Source organism: Rattus norvegicus, chromosome 1, assembly GCF_021556685.1.
Source record: "Rattus norvegicus strain SHRSP/BbbUtx chromosome 1, alternate assembly SHRSP_T2T, whole genome shotgun sequence".
Taxonomy (NCBI): Eukaryota; Metazoa; Chordata; class Mammalia; order Rodentia; family Muridae; genus Rattus; species Rattus norvegicus.
Window position 1 is genome coordinate 230,251,067 of NC_141534.1, and position 13,442 is coordinate 230,264,508.

Genomic DNA, 13,442 nt, shown 5'->3' on the forward strand with positions numbered 1-13,442 from the left:
TTGTTTTGAAATCAGCTGCAGAACCTAATTAACGCTGTGCTGTAACTAAGTGAATAGAAGGAGTGAATGAGAAGTTCAGAGGGTCCAGCATCATGAAATTTCTTATGATTCTTAGGTAAACATTAGCCATTGCTACAGTTAGTAACACTTGGAAAGAGGGTATTTTCATGTAAATATATTAAAATTACAAATGAGACATCCAGTTGAATCACTTTCATCAGTCAGTCCTGATCATGAAAGTAAAATATCAGATATCTGGAGACATTTAGAAAATGAATAAATAGTTTTGGTATGGATGAGGTAAAGATTAAGAAAGCATATGACAAACACCATAAGGCAGAACTAAAGTATGCAAGTCACTCCCCTTGGGGAATAAATACAATCCAGAAACTCCCCTTCCATGTATGTTCACATGAGAGCAAATCACTGTTCTTGAATAAATGTAGATTCTCATTTTGACTGTAATGCTGCTCTCAATATCAAATATACAGAAATGACCCAACTAGACAGAGGCAAGTGATTGAATAAAGAAAGTACGTATACATAAAATGAAATATTGGACCTGCAAAGGATAAGATGTTAGCATTTTTCTGGAGGAAACTATGCTAGTAAATCAGTAGACAAACAAATGAAAGAATTGGGTGATCTTACTCATGTGTGAATTCTTTCAAATTTGTCTACAGCAATTTAGAACAAAATGGTAGTCACCAAGTTGAGAGAGTGAGGAGGAGCTAGAAGCACAAAGGTCAGAGGTTCAATATGGCAGATACAAGGAGTCAGTTCTACAGCCATGCCATGGTGGCCATAAGTGAGATTGTAGTTCCTTTGGGATGAAACAGAAGTTATCTGTCTGGATATGATAAAGTGCTTAATTACAGTGACAATTTGATCATTTATATGTGACTCATACTATCATTTTGGGTGTCTTAAATGTACACACCAACATTTATATAGGGTAAAAGACAAGTTGAAACAAACTGCCACCAAAAATAAAAAGAAAACTAATTTCTTTGTATTTCCACTAAAACAATCTGCCAGTTTGGACAGTATATAATACTGTGGTTATTCTGGTTGTGTGATATGGAGATGGTGGCACTGAGAGCTCCATGCTATGGCTGTCTCATGCAGAGTGGCAGTTGTCACATTCCTATCTTCTAAGCCATTACTCTAGAAATGGTGACTTTCCTGCTGACATTCTTAGAAGAGATGTGTACAAACTCCAAGCAAGATCAACATATTCTTAGGTGAAGGCAAAATGAATAGCCCCATATTCCAAACTAGATATACATCACTGCTTCCTTTACCCTGGTAAAGTAAAGACTCTAAAACCCCAGGAAGCTTCGATTTCTATACACAACTCCTCAGTTTTCCTCTATGTAATAAATATATTCAGTTCATTTAAAAAACAGAATAATTTTATGGATATCTCACATCACATAGGAAGAAATAGAAACATAGATTGAGCTTCCTTCATAACAAAAGAAATTAGGTTATACTTGGGCCTATTTGGTTTGGAAGACAGCAAACGTTTTCAAGTGTCTACTTTCTAAAAATTTTGTTAACATTTTAGATTGGGACCTGAAAGAGGAAGTTTCCTGTGACGTTGTCCCTCCTAGGAATGTTAAAAGTTCTACCCACGATGTGCTGCCAGCATGGCTGACTGAACAGTACCTGAAGATATTCTTACATCTTATCAAAACCACTTACGTAGCTTTAAATGTTAAAAACATAATGATATTTATTTGATCATAAAACTCTGATTTTGTTAACAGCCTACTTTAAATATTTTTGGATATAAGCATTGTTTTGTATATTCAAATGATCAAAAAAAATCTCACACTTTCTATGACATTTCAAAAGGACATACCAATCTGAGCTCAAACTTTCCCATCTTTGTGCACCTTTATTATAAATTTAAATCTTTTTCCTACTAAGTAAATTCCGAATGCTAAACCCATATTTTGTGTGAATGCTTTTGCTTTACATCAAATTGCCATAGTTATTAAATTCCAGTAGCTTGATATCCTTTTCATTTACTTTAAAAACACCCGAAGCTTTAGCTTACATGATTAATATTTGATTCCTGTTGCCTTTGTTCCTCCGTTCTGTTCATGTCACAAATATACATTCTAATTTACATATGGAACTATATACTATTTTTATGTAAAAAGGATGAAGGATTTCAAACATCCAGAGAAATGTGAAGATTTAATTAAAAACGCTTAGCTATTAGCAGTCTCATAAACATAAGTATTTTAATAAAAAATAAAATCTCCTGAAACCTCCACCAGGGGTTTGTTTATATACTGTAATATGAGGCTGGTTTAATCTTGTGTCTACCATCTTGACTACCAAACCTTGATGTCTCTTTCATTTGAAAATTCATTTCAATGTCACGATGATGCTTTGAAAATATGTCCTGCTATCATGGTATTTTCTGATATGGAATTGTTTGTAAGGTTTTCTCTTTCAAGTCATATTTTGGTAATTCTTTTTTATAATTTCTCACCATTTACCTTCAACATGTGATTACCTGGCAAATGAGTCAAAAAGTATATTTTCATCAATAAATGAATCGTAGTTAAAGATAGAGCTAGCCTGTTAGGTAAATCATCTAATGCTAACATCATATTGCCATGGCTAACCCTTTGATACTACCTTTGCTATTTTCTTGGAGCATTTTTATTTTTTTCTTAGTGTTATTGAAAATCATGTAAACGTGATGCCGGTAACACTGTCCCTCTGTGTTCAGACTAAAATGTGCTTAAATCACAAGTGTTCGTCAATTGAGTTAGGCCTGAAAATGTTTTGGGATATGAGGAAAAGTGGACTTTTGACTGCTTCTTGCACAGGGTACAACTCCAGATGAGCACACACAGATGTATGCAAACAAGGGAGGAAATAGAATGTAAACGTGAGAAAACTGAAAGCTGTAGCTATGAGGGAACAAATCTAGAAAAAAAGTATGTAAGTACAGGTAAATTTGACCTAATTTGAAAGTTAGTAAGTTAATTGATTTTAGTGAAATGCGAAACTATTTCTAACTTGAAAACACAAAATCCAAATTGCTTCCAAATACCATACCATTCTAGTAGATAGCACATAGTGTACACACAAAAAAGGAAATAACACTGAGGTCACGTGATTGCTCACTACTAAAATCCAGGTACTCTGTAGTTGTGCAAAAAAAGTATCTTCAGACTGCTGGTTTAGTGTGTTTATGAAATACTCCCTGATCTGAGATTAGATGTAGTGTTCGGACGTGATTCTGCCCTGCGTGTCAGTTCTGCGGAACAGTAGGCAGTTGTTTTCCGTCTGGCTTCTCTCACACTGAAGTGTGCACCTCTACCTCATGGAAGACTTCGATGGGCATGGACAGGAGCCCTCTTAGGCCTCAGAACTACCTTTTTGGTTGTGAACTAAAGGCTGACAAACACTATCACTCTAAAGTGGCTAATGATGAAAATGAGCACAGTTTATCATTAAGAACAGTCAGTTTAGGAGCAGGGGCAAAAGATGAGTTACACCTCATAGAGGCAGAAGGAAGGAAATATGAAGGCTCCAATTAAAGTAACACTGGCAACTTTGAAAATGTCTGTACAACCAACAGTTTCCCTCCGGGGCTTCGCAATTACACCACCTGAGGTCTTAAGGTTGAGGTGTGGTTCAGGGCCTGTGCACTTAAGTGGACAGCACCTTGTAGTTGTAGAGGAAGATGCAGAGTCAGAAGATGAAGAAGAGGAAGATGTAAAACTGTTAGGCATGTCTGAAAAGAGATCTGCTCCTGGAGGTGGTAACAAGGTCCCACAGAAGAACGTAAAATGTGATGAAGATGATGAGGACGATGATGATGATGATGATGAAGAGGAAACTGAAGAAAAGGTTCCAGTGAAGAAATCTGTATGAGATACCACAGCCAAAAATGCACAAAAATCAAACCAAAATGGGAAAGATTTAAAACCATCAACACCAAGATCAAAAAGGGTCAAGAGTCCTTCAAAAAAAACAAAAAACAAAAAAACAAAAAACAGGAAAAAACTCCCAAAGCACCCAAAGGACCTAGTTCTGTAGAAGACATTAAGGCAAAAATGCCAGCAAGTATAGAAAAAGGTGGTTCTCTTCCCACAGTGGAAGTCAAGTTCATTAATTATGTGAAGAATTGTTTCAGGATGACTGACCAGTGAGATCTCTGGCAGTGGAGAAAGTCTCTAAGAAAATGGCTTAAACAGTTTGAAATAATTCTGTTTTACTTCATTTCTGTAATAATTGCTATCTGGCTGTCCTTTTCATAATGCAAAGTGAGAACTTTCCCTACTGTGTTTGATAAATATCCAGGTTCAATAGCCAAGAATGTGTTGTCTAAAAAGCCTGTTTAGTTTTCAAGGATGGAACTCCACCCTTTACTTGGTTTTAAGTATGATTGGAATGTTATGATAGGACATAGTAATAGTGGTGGTCAGATGTGGAAATGGTAGGGAGACAAAAATATACCTGTGAAATAAACTCAGTATTTTAATAAAGTAAAAAAAAAAGATGTAGTGTCCTTTTGTAATATTTTTTTAATTATGGATATACAAATATTTCAAAATCTAAGGAGTCCCAAACTCCAAAGCACATCTAGACCCATGTACTTAAAATAAATGATACCTAACAGTGTCTACTGCAGCTGCTGCACTCACCCTTTGCCTCAGAACTCTCTATGCTCTAAGAATCTTTTCCCCTGGTGAATCTTCAAGTTCAATGAGTTGACATAAAATTTTGACAATAAATCAAACATCCTCCCAGCTTGTTATGGCTCCTAGAGCTTGGGGATATGTACAATACTACCTAACTTTGCACAGTCTGTACGTGTAATTAGCATCCCCTTTGCTTCCTTGTTACCATTTATTAATGAGTTCTTTTAAAAAGAACTGGGCCTACCACTAACCTCCGTGGCAGTCCTCTGGCTCTCTCAACTTCTTCCTAGGAAAGTTGTTCTTTCATGTGAAACCATAACTGATTTTTAGTCTACATGAAAAAAAATGTTTCTAACGAAGCTGATTCAAGCTAATTTTTAAGTAAAAATTTTGTGAGATACGCGATCACTTGACTTTGCTGGAATGAAGACACAGCACATCCGTGGCTGCTTTCATCTGTTAATCTCATGATTTGATCCACGAGGGGGCAAAAAAGCAATTAAAATTTCCTGGCATGCTTTTCTTTTTCTCTGTAAAATCATACTGTTTGCTTTTCATAATTCATTTATCCTCTAGATGTCTTTCAATATTTATCTTAGAGTTTGTCTTCTTATTTCAATAAGAGTTAAGGTGACAGGTGCCCTCCCTTTAAGGAAACAGCCTTATTTGCTTATAGCTTCCCTATTTTATGCTCTTGAGATACCTGTGAAAATAAACAATACTCTGTTCATCATCACTGGGAAGCAAGCTCATTGAATAGATTACCACTTGTACTCTGTTTTAAAATTGTTGCATCAAATCAATGAGTGTGTGTGTAGGGAATGTGGGTATCCATTTGTATTCGCATTTGCATGTGAATTTGTGTGTGTGTGTGTGTGTGTGTGTGTGTGTGTGTGTGTGTGTGTGTGTGGAGTCTGGATTTTGTGGTAGAAAAGCAAAATATTGGACTTCTAAAATGGCCCATCCCCTAGCCCTCCTGTTTGCTGAGATCTTTATTCTATCCTAATTACTTCAGCTTCAATTTCCTACCTTGTCTTCTTTTAAAAACTTATCTGTTATTAAAAGATGATTTTAGAAAGCAGGTCAATATCACAGGCATTTCAAAGTCTTTGTGGGTTTCATTATCCTCTCATTAATTAGTATATACATAATCCCTATTTATTTCTTTGAAACCCCCTTTGGATATTATTAACATTTCTTTTCTTTTCATATATTTTCCTTTTCTCTTCAAGACTTATCTAATGATTTTTATTTTATCACTTGAATTCCATTGATGTTTCCTTTTCTGGCTATCACTTTTCTTTACTTCTATATTCCAGCCCTGGATTAACTTTTTATTATATATATTCACCACTCTTATACTTAATTAACATTTAGAACCATTAGATATCTTCTTGATTCCCTTTTAATTTTTTCTCCTTTATTAACCATTAACACATCCAAGTCTTTATATTTTTTTAAGATGAATCAAACATTACCCGCTTTTTCAGTATCCCGTATTCCCAGACCATGTAAAATGGGAGACTTTAAATCTAAAAGTGAGAAAGAATGGCAAGAGGTTAAAAGTCTGTAAATCTATTGATAAATCTCTGGCAACAATTAGTAGAGTTCAGGGAGGAGGAGTGTGGTGTGTTTTGTTTGTTGTGGTTTTTATCTTCTGTTTGTCTGGAGCAAAGTTATAATTCATTAAGAAAACTCTTAATGTAAAAGTATTGATATTGAGAATAAGGAAAATAAGCAAAGCAAAATGATGTTATATAGTCCACCCTAGAGTATAAGCTTCTCAAAAGAAAGAACTACCTTTAAGCATCTGAAAAATAATGGAATAACAACAGGACAGCTCTCAAATGATATTCTTCAAAGGATTTCAAAAGATACATTTAAAAGTTTGGAATTCTCATTTTTTAAATAAGGTACAATTTCTTTTGTAACTAAGATTTAAAATAGCACATGTACTTTCCATATTTGTAGACTTATAAGACAAAAACACAGACCAAAAATGTCAACAGAATCCTTAGCTTCCATGGGTCACAGGGCTTGTGTTTAGTTGCTCAGATGCTTTTGTGATATTGTTGATTTTCGTGTATTAGTGGTGAGGAGCTCCTTTTCCTTTCAATGTTCTTAATTGCCACTGTTTCTCTATTCTGCCTCAAATTCCTCAAAGGACTCATCAATACTTTAATTCTAAAGGTCGTTGATGGTTGCAGTTCCTTTCTCAAAGTAAGTGCACAGGCATTGCCTAGCTTGGGATTGAAAGCTTTGTGCTACCTGATCTGGGGGCTGGGATGAGAATCTGAGGTAGTAGGCTGGAATACTGACACTCAGTAGCAGTCAGAAAGTGGAAGTTGCCATGCTCAGTCTATTAACTTATGGTGAGATCCTTTGGGTTATTTTTATATGTAAGAGGCCAAGCTCTCATTTTTAAGTATTCTAACAACTTCAAAGTGTAAGTAGACTTATGCTCAAGATGTTTTTGTGACAGCAGTATCTCGAAGTATCCTCACAGAAGCCACCAGGAAAGAACACAAAAAGCAGCAGATCAAGGCCATGTGCTAGAATACTCTGAGTTATTTTCAAAAACTACTGTTAGTTAGTAATGGAATTCTCGACTTGGGTACAGGAACAAGTAAAAATGTCAGTAAACAAAGCTAAAATTTCCCAAGAACAGGTCTGAAAATACATGAAAGCACGGGTTTAAGAGAGAGTTGGGGAGAGGTAGTGAGATGTCCCAGTAGAGAAGGGTCCTTGCTAAAACAACATGAAGACCTGAGTTTGTTCGACATCTATGTAAAATCCATTACTGGCCGCATACACCTCTCACTGCAGCACTGCAGTGTGTAGAAAAGGTATGTGTTATATCTATGTAATAGATATCAGACACCGCTCATGGAGAAAAGGGTTTATTTGTCCCAATCATAGTCCATCATTCAATGAAGTATAAATGGTTGGTAAAGCAGAACATTGACCTGGTGACAAGAACTGAAACAGAACTCAGAGAAAGTGGTGGTTATTGGCACATTCCCCTGGCTTGACATCCGGGATTACTTTCCAGTAAAGAAACCACTCACAGAGGACTATGTCATTCCATACCAGTTATTAATCAAGAAAATGTCTTTCACATTAATGTACAGGCCAATCTAATACAACAGTTTTACTCTTTACTGATTCTAGCTTTGCCAACTGGACAGAAACCAGCACAATTGACTCTTTCAACTTGATTCACACACACACACACACACACACACACACACACACGCACACACACACACACACACACACACAAACAATACTATTAAACCATAACCTTTCCTTTCTTGTTTATTCCTAATATCTCATAACTTTTAGAAAGCCCACACTCAAAAAATCCCAATACTTTAAAAGTTCAATATATCTTTAAAAGATTAAAGCCTATTAATAGTGAAATCCTGCAAAATCCAAAAGTACAATGTTTTTTTAAAAAATTTTATTCCAAAGAGGAAGAGCAAGGCCACAGTTACAATTGGGTGAAGATAAACGAAAATGCAACAGAGTAAGTACCCAGTGTCCCATGTCTTAGAACAATGCACGATCTTCTGGTTTCTAAAGGCCTTGGGCAGTCCTACCCCTTTATCTCTGGCATCTGTTGTGTACACAGTCTGTTTTGATAGGTCAGGCCAACTTCATTCCATATCCGATCTGATGATGGTTGGCTAGCCAGTGGTTTCAGCATCTTCAATAGCCGTGTCTTTGATCCACCTGAGGCAGCACCTTCACTGCTGTTGTCTGGCCGCCAAGCTTTAGCTGTGCTCCATGACTACTTCAATACAGCTGTTTTCCTGCCACCAAAACTAGCACCATTTTGGCGACTCTTAAAAATACTAAATTCTGCTGGCTGCTTTAGATGCAGATTTGGCCCTCTCTGAAGCACAGCTTCTTTGTGCTGACTCTGACCAAATTATTCCCAGATAATTTTGCCTCTGTGGTGACCTCTCATTAATCATGGCTGATTTCTCAGACACAGCTAACCCTAGCCAAATAGCCCAATAAAGTAAAGTTTTAACTTCAGTGGTGGTGGTAGGGCTCACCTCCAGTTAATTGAAGCTGATCAGCCCCAGCTGATTAGAAACCACCAATTCTCAATGCGCTACATCACATGAAAAGGCCTGATGATCTTTGCTTCCCTTCGAAAGTTCACAAGCCAAGCCTCAACCATCTGCTTTGTTCTCTGCCTTGTCTTCCAAGCTTCCAAAGAACGACCAACTAAATAAGCTAGTCATTATAAGGCTAAGGTTACTCAATGGCTGTTACAGCTCAAAGTTCCAAACTTCCACAATACTCTCAAAGACAGCAGAGCCAGATCTGTCATAGCATGATCCCACTCCCAGGTACCAGTGTCTAATCTGGTTTGCTTTTCCATTGCTGGGATAGAATACTGACCAAAAACAGCTTTGGGACAAATGAGACTCATCACCTTGCATAATGGAGAGATCCTAGTAACAAGCTCAGGTAAAAAATAAAAATACAGCCTTACAGCAGAACCTAACATAGAAGCTTATAGACTCACATCTGAACATTTAGAGTCTTGGATGAGACAAAACGTGATATTTGTCTTTCTTGGCTAATCTTATTGAACATGTTATATGCCGTTTATCTTTCTTTTCGGTTCTTTCTTTTTAATTTCTTTCTTTCTAACAACTGAGTATTCCTTTCATTTGCCATTTGTTGACTACTTTACTTTCTTCATTTTATTCTATGCAATTATTTGTAGATTCCAGATATTAACCCCTTGCTGGAGCATAGTAAGTAAAGATTTTCTCCCATTCTGTGGCCTGTCTGTGTTCTCTGTTCATTGTTTCCTTTGCTGTGCAGAAACTTTTATTTTCATGTGCTGACTTCTGGGGTTATTTTCTATTAAGAAAACATCTTGGCTAAGCTAGTATCTTGAAAGTTGTCCCTTAGTTTTCTTCTAGAAGTTTAAGTAAAGTTTTTAATTGGGGTTTCAGTCCACTTTGAATTGATTCTTGTGCAAAGTAAAAGATATGATTCTAATTTCAATCTTATACAGGTAAATATTCAGTTTTGCAGTGACATCTTTTATGCAAAGTATAGTTTTACTTCATTTTGTCAAAAGTTCCGTGAACATATCTTGGCCATTTTATTTCTACATCCTCTCTTCTAGCCCGTTGGTGTATATGGCTATTTTATGACAGTACTAGCCTATCTCTTTGTCTCTATACTGTAATTTGAGGTCAAATATTGCCATGTAATGTCCTCATCCAGTAATGTCCTTAAGCATCGTTCTTACTATTAGAATTACTTAAGAAATTTGTGTTCTTGAGAGGTTCCATATGATGTCTTCTATTGTTTCTTTTTATATAACCTATAAAATAGGACATCATAATTTTGATAGATATTGAATTGTACGTATATATTCATAACTTTTGGTAGTATGGCCATTTTCACAATATTTCTTCTGTCAGTAGAAGAGCATTCAATGGCTTTCTATCTTCTTATATGTGGTAATCTCAAAGACAAAGAGCTTTGCTGACACTGAAATTCTGTTGCCACCTGGCAACATAAAAAGTATCATCAGCTCAAGATGAAGGATGACCAAAGTGAGGATGCTTCAGTCCTTCTTAAAAGGGGAACACAAATATTCATAGGAGGAGATATGGAGACAAAGTTTGGAGCAGAGACTGAGAAACAGCCATACAGCCATTCAGGGCCTGCCCAACCCGGGTATAGAGGATATGTATGTATGTATGTATGTATGTATGTATGTATGTATATATATATATATGTATATATATATATTCAAACTAGATAATATCTATGAAGCTAAGAAGTGACAGGAGCCTGACACAGTTGTCTCCTGAGAGACTCTGCCAGAGCATGACAAGTACAGAGGCAGATGCTCACAGCAAACCACTGAAGTGAGAACAAGGTCTACATTGGAGGAATTAGAGAGCAGATTGAAGGAGCTGAAGTGTCTTGCAACCCCATAAGAACAATAATACCAACCAACCAGAGCTCTCTGGGACTAAACCACCATCCAAAGAATACACATGAACAGACCCATGGCTCCAGCTGCATATGTAGCAGAGGATGTCCTTGTTCGGCACAAATGGGAGGAGAAGCCCTTGGTCCTGCCAAGGCAGGACCCTGAGTGCAGGGGAATGTTGGGGCAGGGGGAGGTAGGAATCGAATTGGTTGTGTAGGGGAAACACCCTTATAGAAGAAGAGAGAGGGGGGATTGGGGGCTTGTGCCCAGGAAACAGGGAAAGTAAATAACATTTGAAATGTAAATAAAAATATCCAATTTTAAAAACATAGTGTATTATCAATCTTTGAACTTTATTATGTCTTATTAAGTAAAATAGATATTTGCAAAGTTTGTTAATTTTCAACAAAAGGATTATTGACTAATTTTCTGTGTTTATTTTAGGGCTTAGTATAACTAGGTTCAACTGAAAATATTGTAGCTGATTTAAGCTTAATTAAATAATTTATTTAACTGTTTTCTACTACTTTGAAATTTTCGCTGTGCTGGTCCTTTAATAGGAATGTTCCTTAATGCTTTATCTTTGTCTTATATTTAAATTTTGTCTCATATTGTTTAATTAATATTTTTGTCTTTCATCTATACAACTTAAATTGAGGTAATTAAGTTTATCAGTATTAATTCCATATATTTGCTAAGTCATACTTGACAAGGTGTTTTTAATACTGAAATTATAGATTATTTCACCAAGAGATGTACTAGTAATTGATTTTTTTACATTTAATCTCACATTTAAAGTTTATACAAATATAATCTTGCAAGTAACCTGTGTATTTGTTCAACTGGTTAGTAAACCATTAAACCTTTTATCTTGAAAACATGTTTTCTTTATACCAATTTGACTTGTATTTTGGCTTATAATAGATTTAATGTACTCAAATGTACTTCTTGAAGTATCGCTCTAATTTTGGGGAGCCTATGAGTTTATAATATTGTTGTGCCTCAAAGTAATTACTACTTTGTAAACATGTAATAAAATTCCTCTCACTTCATTGCTCTTTGTTTACACCATCTGAATTTTCATTTTTCTAATTAGACCATGTATCATATCACAGTTAAAAATAGGATGTCTGAGCTTAAATACACTTTACATGTTAAAACAGTTTTTTGAAATGTTATGATGGAATAGCCTGAGTAAATGACTATATAATTTATTCCACAATATCCAAAGTATGTATGTATGTATGTATGTATGTATATATATAATCAAATATATATTACATATTGCTATAACAGCTATATTTTAATAAGCATGAGAGGCTTTGTTTTGCTATATATTTTGTGGTAGTGCAGATATTTAAATTGATTTTGTATCTTTAGTACTTTACTGATTAATGGTTAACATTTGAAAACATAAGTATCTCACTTCATACATTTTGGCAAGTGTACTGATCTGTGTAATCACTACTAATACCAAGGTGAAGGCTTATACTTATCCAAAGAATACTTTATATTTGATTCTTAATTTTCTAAATGTTTTATTCTGATGCCTGCAAGTTTTAAATTTTATTAGGCTATTTTTCTTTAATTGCCATTCATGCATATGTATCTTTTTTTTTTTTTGGTTCTTTTTTTCGGAGCTGGGGACCGAACCCAGGGCCTTGCGCTTCCTAGGCAAGCGCTCTACCACTGAGCTAAATCCCCAACCGCATATGTATCTTTATAGTAATTTTAGTCCAGCAACATGGCTCTCTGGCAAGGTATCACATCCAAATACCTTCTAGGCCTGAATGGCCCAACTGGAATAAAAATAAGATGCATAGGTTTAATCTCTTTAGCAGAAATGTAGACAAGCCCTTAGTAGACATCTTTAATCCCAAACAATAAAAGTAAGGCAATCTGTAGAGGAAGAACCCATATTAAAAAGTGATAGACATTGAGAGGGGTAGCAGGGGTGGTGGGGGAGAAAAAGAACAGTTTTATTGGGACAGTTTTACAGGAACAAATTATAGGTGAACACAAAATAAGCTGGAGAATGAGAAGGAGCCAGAAGATTAGAACAGACTGACAGAGTCAGTTTGAGAGCAATTCAGTCAGAAGCAGAGAGATTCCAGTTTGAATCAGTCATGTTAGAGAAGAGTTTGACCAGAAGAGTTGAGTTGAATCATCCAGCCAGTGTTTAGAAAGAACTAGAAAAGTTGGGCTGACAACTACATCTTGCAAATAAAAGTGACATTTACATATATCTTACATAAGGAAAACCATATGCTAGTCAGTTATTCAGTCAACAGGACAATACTAGTGTCAAGTTATACACTCCAAAAGTATGCCCCTGGAACCCAATCCTTCATTTTCATCTTACCTTCAGTATCTCTATCACCTTCCAAAAGTCTCTTCAAACTATAAATTCATCAGTGAGCAGGGCTTTGATTAGATCAGAAATTTCTTTACATAACACCATTCAGAAAAGTGTTCATTGCCAAGTCGAAAAGTATATGATATAGTCCCCAGGTATCTCAATCCAATCATGTTAACAGTCTACATTAATAGTTCCAAGATTATACTTAATATTCTTAACATGTTCTTATAAACCCTGTGAGTTGGCAAGTTCTCTAAGCATACAGCCTATGTTTGAACCTGAAAAAGGATGCAGTAAAACCTCAGCTCTGCCTACCTTGACATGGAGACCTCTTCAACTACCTGATCTCCAGGGCTGGTCCTGGAAAGAGACATTGTAATTTATTGACTCCATAGGATTAGTGCACCTAGATGTCATCCATATTATT

General features: G+C 35.8%; 1 pseudogene; it reads left to right on the top strand.

Moving 5' to 3' along the window:
* Nucleotides 1–3,368: 3,368 nt before the first annotated feature.
* Npm1l1 (nucleophosmin 1 like 1) lies at nucleotides 3,369–4,292 on the top strand (annotated as a pseudogene).
* The last annotated feature ends 9,150 nt before the right edge of the window (nucleotides 4,293–13,442 follow it).